This window comes from Oncorhynchus nerka, linkage group LG22, assembly GCF_034236695.1.
Source record: "Oncorhynchus nerka isolate Pitt River linkage group LG22, Oner_Uvic_2.0, whole genome shotgun sequence".
NCBI classification, from domain to species: Eukaryota; Metazoa; Chordata; class Actinopteri; order Salmoniformes; family Salmonidae; genus Oncorhynchus; species Oncorhynchus nerka.
In genome coordinates, this window is record NC_088417.1 from 93,804,573 (window position 1) to 93,817,072 (window position 12,500).

The following is a 12,500-nucleotide window of genomic DNA, read 5'->3' on the forward strand; positions in this document are numbered from 1 at the left end:
AGAAAGTCTGAGGATAGAAAGAGAGTCTGGGGTTACAGAAAGTCTGGGTAGAGAGAGTCTACAGGGTATAAAGTCAGGTAGAGAGAGTCTTACAGAAAGTCTGGGGTTACAGAGAGTCTGGGGGTTACAGAGAGTCTGGGAGTAGGAGAAAGTCTGGGGTTACAGAAGTCTGGGGTAAGAGAGAGAGTCTGGGGTTACAGAAAGTCTGGGGTTACAGAGAGTCTGGGGTTACAGAGAGAGTCTGGAATTAGAGTCTGGGGTAGAGTCTGGGGTTACAGAGAGAGTCTGGGGTAGAAAGTCTGGGGTTACAGAAGAGTCTGGGGTTACAGAAAGTCTGGGGTTACAAGAAAGTCTGGGGTTACAGAGAGAGTCTGGGGTTAGAGAGTCTGGGGTTACAGAGAGTCTGGGGTTACAGAGAGAGTCTGGGGTAGAAGTCTGGGGTAGAGAAAGTCTGGGGTTACAGAGAAGTCTGGGGTATAAGAAAGTCTGGGGTTACAGAGAGTCTGGGAGTTACAGAGAGTCTGGGGTAGAGAGAGTCTGGGGTACAGAAAGTCTGGGGTAGAAGTCTGGGGTTACAGAAGAGTCTGGGAGTTACAGAAAGTCTGGGGTTACAGAAGAGAGTCTTGGGTAGAGAGAGTCTGGGGTTACAGAAAGTCTGGGGTTACAGAAGTCTGGGGTAGAAAGTCTGGGGTTACAGAAAGTCTGGGGTTACAGAGTCTGGGGTTACAGAAAGTCTGGGAGTTACAGAAAGTCTGGGGTTACGGAAGAGTCTGGGGTAGAAAGTCTGGGGTTACAGAAGTCTGGGGTTACAGAAGAGTCTGGGGTTACGGAAGAGTCTGGGGTAGAAGAGTCTGGGGTTACAGAGAAGAAGTCTGGGGTTACAGAGGTTACTGGGGTTACAGAGAAGGTCTGGTCTGAAGGGTATAGAAAGTCTGGGAATTAGAGAGTCTGGTTAGGTTAAAGAAAGTCTGGAGGTTAGAAAGTCTGGTCTGGGGTTAGAGAGAGTCTGGGGTTACAGAGGAGTCTGGGGTAGAAAAGTCTGGGGTAGTCTGGGGTTACAGAGAGAGTCTGGGGTTAGTCTGGGGTTACAGAGAGTCTGGGGTTACAGAGAGGTCTGAGGTTACAGAGAGAGTCTGGGGTTACAGAGAGAGTCTATAGGGGTTAGAAAGTCTAGAAGAGAAGTCTGGGGTTACAGAGAAAGTCTGGGGTTACAGAAAGGGTCTGGGTGAGTTGGTTAAAGAAGTCTGGGGTAGAAGTCTGGGGTTACAGAAAGTCTGGGGTTACAGAGAGTCTGAGGTTAAGTCTGGGGTTACAGAAGTCTGGGGTAGAGTCTGGGGTTACAGAAAGTCTGGGGTAGAAGAGTCTGGGGTTACAGAAGAGTCTGGGTAGAGAAGTCTGGGTTACAGAAGAGTCTGGGGTTACAGAGAGTCTTAGGGTAAAGTCTGGGGTTACAGAGAGAGTCTGGGGTTACAGGAGACAGGGGTAGAGAGAGTCTGGGGTTACAGAAGAGTCTGAGGTTACAGAGAGTCTGGGGTTACAGAGAGTCTGGGGTTATAGACTGGGGTTACAGAGAGTCTGGGAGTTACAGAGAGAGTCTGGGGTTACAGAGAGTCTGGGGTAGAAAGTCTGGGGTTACAGAGAAGTCTGGGGTTACAGAGAGTGTCTGGGGTTACAGAGAGAGTCTGGGGTTACAGAGAGTCTGGGGTTACAGAGAGAGTCTGGGGTATAGAGAGTCTGGGGTTACAGAGAGAGTCTGGGGTAGAGAGAGTCTGGGGTTACAGAGAGAGTCTGGGGTTACAGAGAGTCTGGGGTTACAGAGAGAGTCTGGGGTTAGAGAGTCTGGGGTTACAGAGAGAGTCTGGGGTAGAGAGAGTCTGGGGTATAGAGAGTCTGGGGCAGAGAGAGTCTGGGGTTACAGATAGAGTCTGGGGTAGAGAGAGTCTGGGGTTACAGAGAGAGTCTGGGGTAGATAGAGAGTCTGGGGTTACAGAGAGTCTGGGGTAGAGAGAGTCTGGGGTTACAGAGAGAGTCTGGGGTAGGGAGTCTGGGGTAGAGAGAGTCTGGGGTTACAGAGAGTCTGGGGTTACAGAGAGAGTCTGGGGTAGAGAGAGTCTGGGGTTACAGAGAGAGTCTGAGGTTACAGAGAGAGTCTGGTTAGAGTCTGGGGTTACAGAGAGAGTCTGGGGTTATAGAGAGAGTCTGGGGTTACAGAGAGAGTCTGGGGTAGAGAGAGTCTGGGGTTACAGAGAGAGTCTGGGGTTAGAGAGAGTCTGGGGTTACAGAGAGAGTCTGGGGTTACAGAGAGAGTCTGGGGTAGAGAGAGTCTGGGGTTACAGAGAGAGTCTGGGGTTACAGAGAGAGTCTGGGGTAGAGAGAGTCTGGGGTTACTGGGGTAGAGAGAGTCTGGGGTTACAGAGAGAGGGGTAGAGAGAGTCTGGGGTTACAGAGAGAGTCTGGGGTAGAGAGTCTGGGGTTAGAGAGTCTGGGGGTAGAGAGAGTCTGGGGTAGAGAGAGTCTGGGGTTAGAGAGAGTCTGGGGTACAGAGAGAGTCTGGGGTTACAGAGAGAGTCTGGGGTTAGAGAGAGTCTGGGGTTACAGAGAGAGTCTGGGGTAGAGAGAGTCTGGGGTTAGAGAGAGTCTGGGGTTAGAGAGAGTCTGGGGTTACAGAGAGAGTCTGGGGTAGAGAGAGTCTGGGGTTACAGAGAGTCTGGGGTTAGAGAGAGTCTGGGGTTACAGAGAGAGTCTGGGGTAGAGAGAGTCTGGGGTTACAGAGAGTCTGGGGTAGAGAGAGTCTGGGGTTACAGGAGAGAGTCTGGGGTAGAGAGAGTCTGGGGTTACAGAGAGAGTCTGGGGTAGAGAGAGTCTGGGGTTACAGAGAGTCTGGGGTTACAGAGAGAGTCTGGGGTTACAGAGAGTCTGGGGTTAGAGAGAGTCTGGGGTAGAGAGAGTCTGGGGTTACAGAGAGAGTCTGGGGTAGAGAGAGTCTGGGGTTACAGAGAGAGTCTGGGGTTACAGAGAGTCTGGGGTAGAGAGAGTCTGGGGTTACAGAGAGAGTCTGGGGTTACAGAGAGAGTCTGGGGTTACAGAGAGAGTCTGGGGGTTACAGAGAGAGTCTGGGGTTACAGAGAGAGTCTGGGGTTACAGAGAGAGTCTGGGGTTACAGAGAGAGTCTGGGGTTACAGAGAGAGTCTGGGGTAGAGTCTGGGGTTACAGAGAGAGTCTGGGGTTACAGAGAGAGTCTGGGGTAGAGAGAGTCTGGGGTAGAGAGAGTCTGGGGTAGAGAGAGTCTGGGGTTACAGAGAGAATCTGGGGTAGAGAGAGTCTGGGGTTACAGAGAGAGTCTGGGGTTACAGAGAGAGTCTGGGGTAGAGAGAGTCTGGGGTAGAGAGAGTCTGGGGTAGAGAGAGTCTTGGGTAGAGAGAGTCTGGGGTATAGAGAGTCTGGGGTTACAGAGAGAGTCTGGGGTTACAGAGAGAGTCTGAGGTTACAGAGAGAGTCTGGGGTAGAGAGAGTCTGGGGTTACAGAGAGAGTCTGGGGTAGAGAGAGTCTGGGGTTACAGAGAGAGTCTGGGGTAGAGAGAGTCTGGGGTTACGGAGAGAGTCTGGGGTAGAGAGAGTCTGGGGTTACAGAGAGAGTCTGGGGTAGAGAGAGTCTGGGGTTACAGAGAGTCTGGGGTAGAGAGTCTGGGGTTACAGAGAGTCTGGGGTAGAGAGAGTCTGGGGTTACAGAGAGAGTCTGGGGTAGAGAGAGTCTGGGGTTACAGAGAGTCTGGGGTTACAGAGAGAGTCTGGGGTTACAGAGAGAGTCTGGGGTAGAGAGAGAGTCTGGGGTAGAGAGAGTCTGGGGTGAGAGAGAGAGTCTGGGGTAGAGAGAGTCTGGGGTACAGAGAGAGTCTGGGGTTACAGAGAGAGTCTGGGGTAGAGAGAGTCTGGGGTTACAGAGAGAGTCTGGGGGTTACAGAGAGAGTCTGGGGTTACAGAGAGAGTCTGAGGTTACAGAGAGAGTCTGGGGTTACAGAGAGAGTCTGGGGTTACAGAGAGAGTCTGGGGTTACAGAGAGAGTCTGGGGTTACGGAGAGAGTCTGGGGTAGAGAGAGTCTGGGGCTACAGAGAGAGTCTGGGGTTACAGAGAGAGTCTGGGGTATAGAGAATCTGGGGTTACAGAGAGAGTCTGGGGTATAGAGAGTCTGGGGTTACAGAGAGAGTCTGGGGTAGAGAGAGTCTGGGGTTACAGAGAGAGTCTGGGGTTACAGAGAGAGTCTGGGGTTACAGAGAGAGTCTGGGGTTACAGAGAGAGTCTGGGGTATAGAGAGTCTGGGGTAGAGAGAGAGTCTGGGGTAGAGAGAGTCTGGGGTATAGAGAGTCTGGGGCAGAGAGAGTCTGGGGTTACAGATAGAGTCTGGGGTAGAGAGAGTCTGGGGTTACAGAGAGAGTCTGGGGTAGAGAGAGAGTCTGGGGTTACAGAGAGAGTCTGGGGTAGAGAGAGTCTGGGGTTACAGAGAGTCTGGGGTAGAGAGAGTCTGGGGTAGAGAGAGTCTGGGGTTACAGAGAGAGTCTGGGGTTACAGAGAGAGTCTGGGGTAGAGAGAGTCTGGGGTTACAGAGAGAGTCTGAGGTTACAGAGAGAGTCTGGGGTTACAGAGAGAGTCTGGGGTAGAGAGAGTCTGGGGTTACAGAGAGAGTCTGGGGTAGAGAGAGTCTGGGGTTACAGAGAGAGTCTGGGGTAGAGAGAGTCTGGGGTTACAGAGAGTCTGGGGTAGAGAGAGTCTGGGGTTACGGAGAGAGTCTGGGGTAGAGAGAGTCTGGGGTTACAGAGAGAGCCTGGGGTAGAGAGAGTCTGGGGTTACAGAGAGAGTCTGGGGTTACAGAGAGAGTATGGGGTTACAGAGAGAGTCTGGGGTAGAGAGAGAGTCTGGGGTAGAGAGAGTCTGGGGTAGAGAGAGAGTCTGGGGTAGAGAGAGTCTGGGGTACAGAGAGAGTCTGGGGTTACAGAGAGAGTCTGGGGTAGAGAGAGTCTGGGGTTACAGAGAGAGTCTGGGGGTTACAGAGAGAGTCTGGGGTTACAGAGAGAGTCTGAGGTTACAGAGAGAGTCTGGGGTTACAGAGAGAGTCTGGGGTTACAGAGAGAGTCTGGGGTTACAGAGAGAGTCTGGGGTTACGGAGAGAGTCTGGGGTAGAGAGAGTCTGGGGCTACAGAGAGAGTCTGGGGGTTACAGAGAGTCTGGGGTTAGAGAGAGTCTGGGGTTAGAGTCTGGGGTAGAGAGAGTCTGGGGTTACAGAGAGAATCTGGGGTAGAGAGAGTCTGGGGTTACAGAGAGAGTCTGGGGTTACAGAGAGAGTCTGGGGTAGAGAGAGTCTGGGGTAGAGAGAGTCTGGGGTAGAGAGAGTCTGGGGTATAGAGAGAGTCTGGGGTTACAGAGAGAGTCGGGTTACAGAGAGAGAGAGAGTCTGGGGTTAGAGAGAGTCTGGGGTTACAGAGAGTCTGGGGTAGAGAGAGTCTGGGGTTACAGAGAGAGTCTGGGGGTACAGAGAGAGTCTGGGGTTACAGAGAGAGTCTGGGGTAGAGAGAGTCTGGGGTTACAGAGAGAGTCTGGGGTAGAGAGAGTCTGGGGTTACAGAGAGTCTGGGGTAGAGAGTCTGGGGTAGAGAGAGTCTGGGAGTCAGAGAGAGTCTGGGGTAGAGAGAGTCTGGGGTTACAGAGAGAGTCTGGGGTAGAGAGAGTCTGGGGTTACAGAGAGAGTCTGGGGTTACAGAGAGAGTCTGGGGTTACAGAGAGAGTCTGGGGTAGAGAGAGTCTGGGGTTACAGAGAGAGTCTGGGGTAGAGAGAGTCTGGGGTTACGGAGAGAGTCTGGGGTAGAGAGAGTCTGGGGTTACAGAGAGAGTCTGGGGTAGAGAGAGTCTGGGGTTACGGAGAGAGTCTGGGGTAGAGAGAGTCTGGGGTTACAGAGAGAGTCTGGGGTAGAGAGAGTCTGGGGTTACAGAGAGAGTCTGGGGTTACAGAGAGAGTCTGGGGTTACAGAGAGAGTCTGGGGTTACAGAGAGAGTCTGGGGTAGAGAGAGAGTCTGGGGTAGAGAGAGTCTGGGGTAGAGAGAGTCTGGGGTACAGAGAGTCTGGGGTACAGAGAGAGTCTGGGGTTACAGAGAGTCTGGGGTTAGAGAGAGTCTGGGGGTACAGAGAGAGTCTGGGGGTTACAGAGAGAGTCTGGGGTTACAGAGAGAGTCTGGGGTTACAGAGAGAGTCTGGGGTTACAGAGAGAGTCTGGGGTTACAGAGAGTCTGGGGTTACAGAGAGAGTCTGGGGTTACAGAGAGAGTCTGGGGTAGAGAGAGTCTGGGGTTACAGAGAGAGTCTGGGGTTACAGAGAGAGTCTGGGGTATAGAGAATCTGGGGTTACAGAGAGAGTCTGGGGTATAGAGAGTCTGGGGTTACAGAGAGAGTCTGGGGTAGAGAGAGTCTGGGGTTACAGAGAGAGTCTGGGGTTACAGAGAGAGTCTGGGGTTACAGAGAGAGTCTGGGGTTACAGAGAGAGTCTGGGGTATAGAGAGTCTGGGGTAGAGAGAGAGTCTGGGGTAGAGAGAGTCTGGGGTATAGAGAGTCTGGGGCAGAGAGAGTCTGGGGTTACAGATAGAGTCTGGGGTAGAGAGAGTCTGGGGTTACAGAGAGAGTCTGGGGTAGAGAGAGAGTCTGGGGTTACAGAGAGAGTCTGGGGTAGAGAGAGTCTGGGGTTACGGAGAGAGTCTGGGGTAGAGAGAGTCTGGGGTAGAGAGAGTCTGGGGTTACAGAGAGAGTCTGGGGTTACAGAGAGAGTCTGGGGTAGAGAGAGTCTGGGGTTACAGAGAGAGTCTGAGGTTACAGAGAGAGTCTGGGTAGAGAGAGTCTGGGGTTACAGAGAGAGTCTGGGGTTATAGAGAGAGTCTGGGGTTACAGAGAGAGTCTGGGGTAGAGAGAGTCTGGGGTTACAGAGAGAGTCTGGGGTAGAGAGAGTCTGGGGTTACAGAGAGAGTCTGGGGTTACAGAGAGAGTCTGGGGTTACAGAGAGAGTCTGGGGTAGAGAGAGTCTGGGGTAGAGAGAGTCTGGGGTAGAGAGAGTCTGGGGTTACAGAGAGAGTCTGGGGTAGAGAGAGTCTGGGGTAGAGAGAGTCTGGGGTAGAGAGAGTCTGGGGTATAGAGAGAGTCTGGGGTTACAGAGAGAGTCGGGTTACAGAGAGAGTCTGGGGTTACAGAGAGAGTCTGGGGTAGAGAGAGTCTGGGGTTACAGAGAGTCTGGGGTAGAGAGAGTCTGGGGTTACAGAGAGAGTCTGGGGTAGAGAGAGTCTGGGGTTACAGAGAGAGTCTGGGGTAGAGAGAGTCTGGGGTTACGGAGAGAGTCTGGGGTAGAGAGAGTCTGGGGTTACAGAGAGAGTCTGGGGTAGAGAGAGTCTGGGGTTACAGAGAGAGTCTGGGGTAGAGAGAGTCTGGGGTATAGAGAGTCTGGGGTAGAGAGAGTCTGGGGTTACAGAGAGAGTCTGGGGTTACAGAGAGAGTCTGGGGTTACAGAGAGAGTCTGGGGTTACAGAGAGAGTCTGGGGTAGAGAGAGTCTGGGGGTACAGAGAGAGTCTGGGGTTACAGAGAGAGTCTGGGGTTACAGAGAGAGTCTGGGGTTACAGAGAGAGTCTGGGGTAGAGAGAGTCTGGGGTTACAGACAGAGTCTGGGGTTACAGAGAGAGTCTGGGGTTACAGAGAGAGTCTGGGGTATAGAGAGTCTGGGGTAGAGAGAGAGTCTGGGGTAGAGAGAGTCTGGGGTATAGAGAGTCTGGGGCAGAGAGAGTCTGGGGTTACAGATAGAGTCTGGGGTAGAGAGAGTCTGGGGTTACAGAGAGAGTCTGGGGTAGAGAGAGAGTCTGGGGTTACAGAGAGAGTCTGGGGTAGAGAGAGTCTGGGGTTACGGAGAGAGTCTGGGGTAGAGAGAGTCTGGGGTTACAGAGAGAGTCTGGGGTTACAGAGAGAGTCTGGGGTTACAGAGAGAGTCTGAGGTTACAGAGAGAGTCTGGGTTAGAGAGAGTCTGGGGTTACAGAGAGAGTCTGGGGTTATAGAGAGAGTCTGGGGTTACAGAGAGAGTCTGGGGTAGAGAGAGTCTGGGGTTACAGAGAGAGTCTGGGGTAGAGAGAGTCTGGGGTTACAGAGAGAGTCTGGGGTTACAGAGAGAGTCTGGGGTAGAGAGAGTCTGGGGTTACAGAGAGAGTCTGGGGTTACAGAGAGAGTCTGGGGTTACAGAGAGAGTCTGGGGTAGAGAGAGTCTGGGGTAGAGAGAGTCTGGGGTAGAGAGAGTCTTGGGTAGAGAGAGTCTGGGGTATAGAGAGAGTCTGGGGTTACAGAGAGAGTCGGGTTACAGAGAGAGTCTGGGGTTACAGAGAGAGTCTGGGGTAGAGAGAGTCTGGGGTTACAGAGAGAGTCTGGGGTAGAGAGAGTCTGGGGTTACAGAGAGAGTCTGGGGTTACAGAGAGAGTCTGGGGTAGAGAGAGTCTGGGGTTACAGAGAGAGTCTGGGGTTACGGAGAGAGTCTGGGGTAGAGAGAGTCTGGGGTTACGGAGAGAGTCTGGGGTAGAGAGAGTCTGGGGTTACGGAGAGAGTCTGGGGTAGAGAGAGTCTGGGGTTACAGAGAGAGTCTGGGGTAGAGAGAGTCTGGGGTTACAGAGAGAGTCTGGGGTTACAGAGAGAGTATGGGGTTACAGAGAGAGTCTGGGGTAGAGAGAGAGTCTGGGGTAGAGAGAGTCTGGGGTACAGAGAGAGTCTGGGGTTACAGAGAGAGTCTGGGGTTACAGAGAGAGTCTGGGGTTACAGAGAGAGTCTGGGGTTACAGAGAGAGTCTGGGGTGACAGAGAGAGTCTGAGGTTACAGAGAGAGTCTGGGGTAGAGAGAGTCTGGGGTTACAGAGAGAGTCTGGGGTTACAGAGAGAGTCTGAGGTTACAGAGAGAGTCTGGGGTAGAGAGAGTCTGGGGTAGAGAGAGTCTGGGGTTACAGAGAGAGTCTGGGGTTACAGAGAGAGTCTGGGGTATAGAGAGAGTCTGGGGTTACAGAGAGAGTCTGGGGTAGAGAGAGTCTGAGGTTACAGAGAGAGTCTGGGGTTACAGAGAGAGTCTGGGGTAGAGAGAGTCTGGGGTTACAGAGAGAGTCTGGGGTAGAGAGAGTCTGGGGTAGAGAGAGTCTGGGGTTACAGAGAGAGTCTGGGGTTACAGAGAGAGTCTGGGGTAGAGAGAGTCTGGGATATAGAGAAAGTCTGGGGTATAGAGAAAGTCTGGGGTATAGAGAAAGTCTGGGGTAGAGAGAGAGTCTGGGGTACAGAGAAAGTCTGGGGTATAGAGAAAGTCTGGGGTAGAGAGAAAGTCTGGGGTACAGAGAAAGTCTGGGGTAGAGAGAAATTCTTGGGTAGAGAGAAAGTCTGGGGTACAGAGAGAGTTGGGTATAGAGAGAGTCTGGGGTAGAGAGAGTCTGGGGTAGAGAGAGTCTGGGGTAGAGATAGTCTGAGGTACAGAGAGTCTGGGTATAGAGAGAGTCTGGGGTAGAGAGAGAGTCTGAGGTATAGAGAGAGTCTGGGGTTACAGAGAGAGAGTCTGGAGTAGAGAGAGAGTCTGGAGTAGAGAGAGAGTCTGAGGTATAGAGAGAGTCTGGAGTAGAGAGAGAGTCTGAGGTACAGAGAGAGTCTGGAGTAGAGAGAGAGTCTGGAGTAGAGAGAGAGTCTGGAGTAGAGAGAGAGTCTGGAGTAAAGAGAGGGGCTGAGGTACAGAGAGAGTCTGGAGTAGAGAGAGAGTCTGGAGTAGAGAGAGAGTCTGGGGTACAGAGAGGGACTGGGGTACAGAGAGGGTCTGGGGTACAGAGAGGGTCTGGGGTACAGAGAGGGACTGGGGTACAGAGAGGGTCTGGGGTACAGAGAGGGACTGGGGTACAGAGAGGGACTGGGGTACAGAGAGGGTCTGGGGTACAGAGAGGGACTGGGGTACAGAGAGGGACTGGGGTACAGAGAGGGACTGGGGTACAGAGAGGGTCTGGGGTACAGAGAGGGTCTGGGGTACAGAGAGGGACTGGGGTACAGAGAGGGACTGGGGTACAGAGAGGGCTGGGGTACAGAGAGGGACTGGGGTACAGAGAGGGACTGGGGTACAGAGAGGGACTAGGGCAAGAACCAAGGCTAGTGCTGGGGGTGGGGGATAGGTATGAGGCTGGGGCTGCATGGAGCTGTGGGGCTAGAACTGGGGCTGCATGTGGGGCTAGAACTGGGGCTGCATGGAGCTGTGGGGCTAGAACTGGGGCTGCATGGAGCTGTGGGGCTAGAACTGGGTCTGCATGGAGCTGTGGGGCTAGAACTGGGGCTGCATGGAGCTGTGGGGCTAGAACTGGGGCTGCATGGAGCTGTGGGGCTAGAACTGGGGCTGCATGTGGGGCTAGAACTGGGGCTGGGCGTGCAGCGTGCAGGGTGGGGGGCTGGGTGAGTGGGGCAGGGCTTGCAGGGTGGGCAGGGTGGGACTGAGAAGGTAGGGTGGGAGGGAGGGAGCGGGTAGGGTGGGAGGGAGGGGGGAGTCATGCCTTGACAAGACAGGCTATTTGTATTAGCTACCATTAATACCAGCTGTAGTAGCAGCAGTTGTAGTAGCAGTAGTACTAGTAGTAGTAGTAGTCGCAGTAGTAGTAGTAGCAGCAGTAGAAGTAGCAGTATTAGTAGCAGTAGTAGTAGTAGTAGCAGTAGTAATAGCCTGTGCGTTCTCTAATTCTCTCCTTCTCTCTTTCTTTCTTTCTCTCTCTCGGAGGACCTGAGCCCTAGGACCATGCCCAAGGACTACCTGACATGATGACTCCTTGCTGTCCCCAGTCCACCTGACTGTGCTGCTGCTCCAGTTTCAACTGTTCTGCCTTATTATTATTCGACCATGCTGGTCATTTATGAACATTTGAACATCTTGGCCATGTTCTGTTATAATCTCCACCCGGCACAGCCAGAAGAGGACTGGCCAACCTCTCTAGGTTTCTTCCTAGGTTTTGGCCTTTCTAGGGAGTTTTTCCTAGCCACCGTGCTTCTACACCTGCATTGCTTGCTGTTTGGGGTTTTAGGCTGGGTTTCTGTACAGCACTTTGAGATATCAGCTGATGTACGAAGGGCTATATAAATAAATGTGATTTGATTTGATTTGATTAGTAGTAGCAGTGGAAGTAGCAGAAGGGTCTGGGGTAAGAGAGGGTCTGGGGCACAGAGAGGGACTGGGGTACAGAGCAGGTCTGGGGTACAGAGAGGACTGGGGTAGCAGAGAGAGGACTGGGGTACCAGAGGGTCTGGGGTAGCAGAGAGGGCTGGGTACAGCAGAGGGACTGGGGTAGCAGAGAGGACTGGGGTACAGAGAGGGTCTGGGGTACAGAGAGGGTCTGGGGTACAGAGAGGGACTGGGCAAAGAGAGGGAGCTGGGGTACAGAGAGGGCTGGGGTACAGAGAGGGACTGGGCCGTGCTCAGAGAGGACTGGGGTACAGAGCAGGGGACAGCGGCAAGAACCAAGGCTAGTGCTGGGGTGGGGGATAGCAGCCGAGGCTGGGGCTGCATGGAGCTGTGGGGCTAGAACTGGGGCTGCATGTGGGGCTAGAACTGGGGCTGCATGGAGCTGTGGGGCAGAACTGCCGCTGCTGGAGCTGTGGGGGCTAGAACTGGGTCTGCATGGAGCAGCAGGCCGAACTGGGGGCTGCATGGAGCTGTTGAGCAGCAGCAGCTGCATGGAGCTCAGGCTAGAACTGGGGCTGCTGTGGGGCAGCAGAACTGGGGCTGTTGCAGCAGCAGCAGCAGGTGGGGGGACAAGCAGCAGGTTTGCAGGGTGGGCAGGGTGGACAGCGAGAAGGTAGGGGTGGGAGGGAGCAGCAGTTGTTGCAGCTGTGGAGGGAGCCGCTGTTGAGTCAGCGTTGCAGCAGCAGCAGCAGCGCTGCAGCTACAGCAGCAGCTGTTTGTTGCCGCAGCTTAGCTGCTGCAGCAGCACCCTGCTGCTGTCCAGCAGCAGCTGTTGTTGCAGAAATAGCAGCTGTTGGGCAGCAGCAGCTGTTGCAGCAGCAAGCAGCTGCTGCCGCTGCTGCCCCAGCCTTGCCGCTGTTGCAGCAGCAGCAGACTGTTGCCCGCAGCAGCAGAAAGGTTGTTGTTTTCGGCCGCCGCTGCTGTAGTACTGCTGGTTGCCGCTGCTGTAGTAGCCGCAGTTGTTGCAGCAGCAGCAGCAGCAGCAGCAGCAGCAGCAGCAGCAGCAGCAGCAGCAGCAGCAGCAGCAGCAGCAGCAGCAAGCAGCAGTTAGCAGCAGCAGCAGCAGCAGCAGCAGCAGCAGCAGCAGCAGCAGCAGCAGCAGCAGCAGCAGCAGCAGCAGCAGCAGCAGTTGCAGCAGCAGCAGCAGCAGCAGCAGCAGCAGCAGCAGCTGCAGCAGCAGCAGCAGCAGCAGCAGCAGCAGTCAGCAGCAGCAGCAAGCAGCAGCGTTAAGCAGCAGCAGCAGCAGCAGCAGCAGCA

At 54.1% G+C, this 12,500-nt stretch overlaps 1 pseudogene; it reads left to right on the forward strand.

The window, feature by feature from the left end:
• Positions 1-10,193: 10,193 nt before the first annotated feature.
• LOC135563722 (uncharacterized) overlaps positions 10,194-12,500 on the forward strand; it is an 8,514-nt pseudogene continuing 6,207 nt past the window's right edge.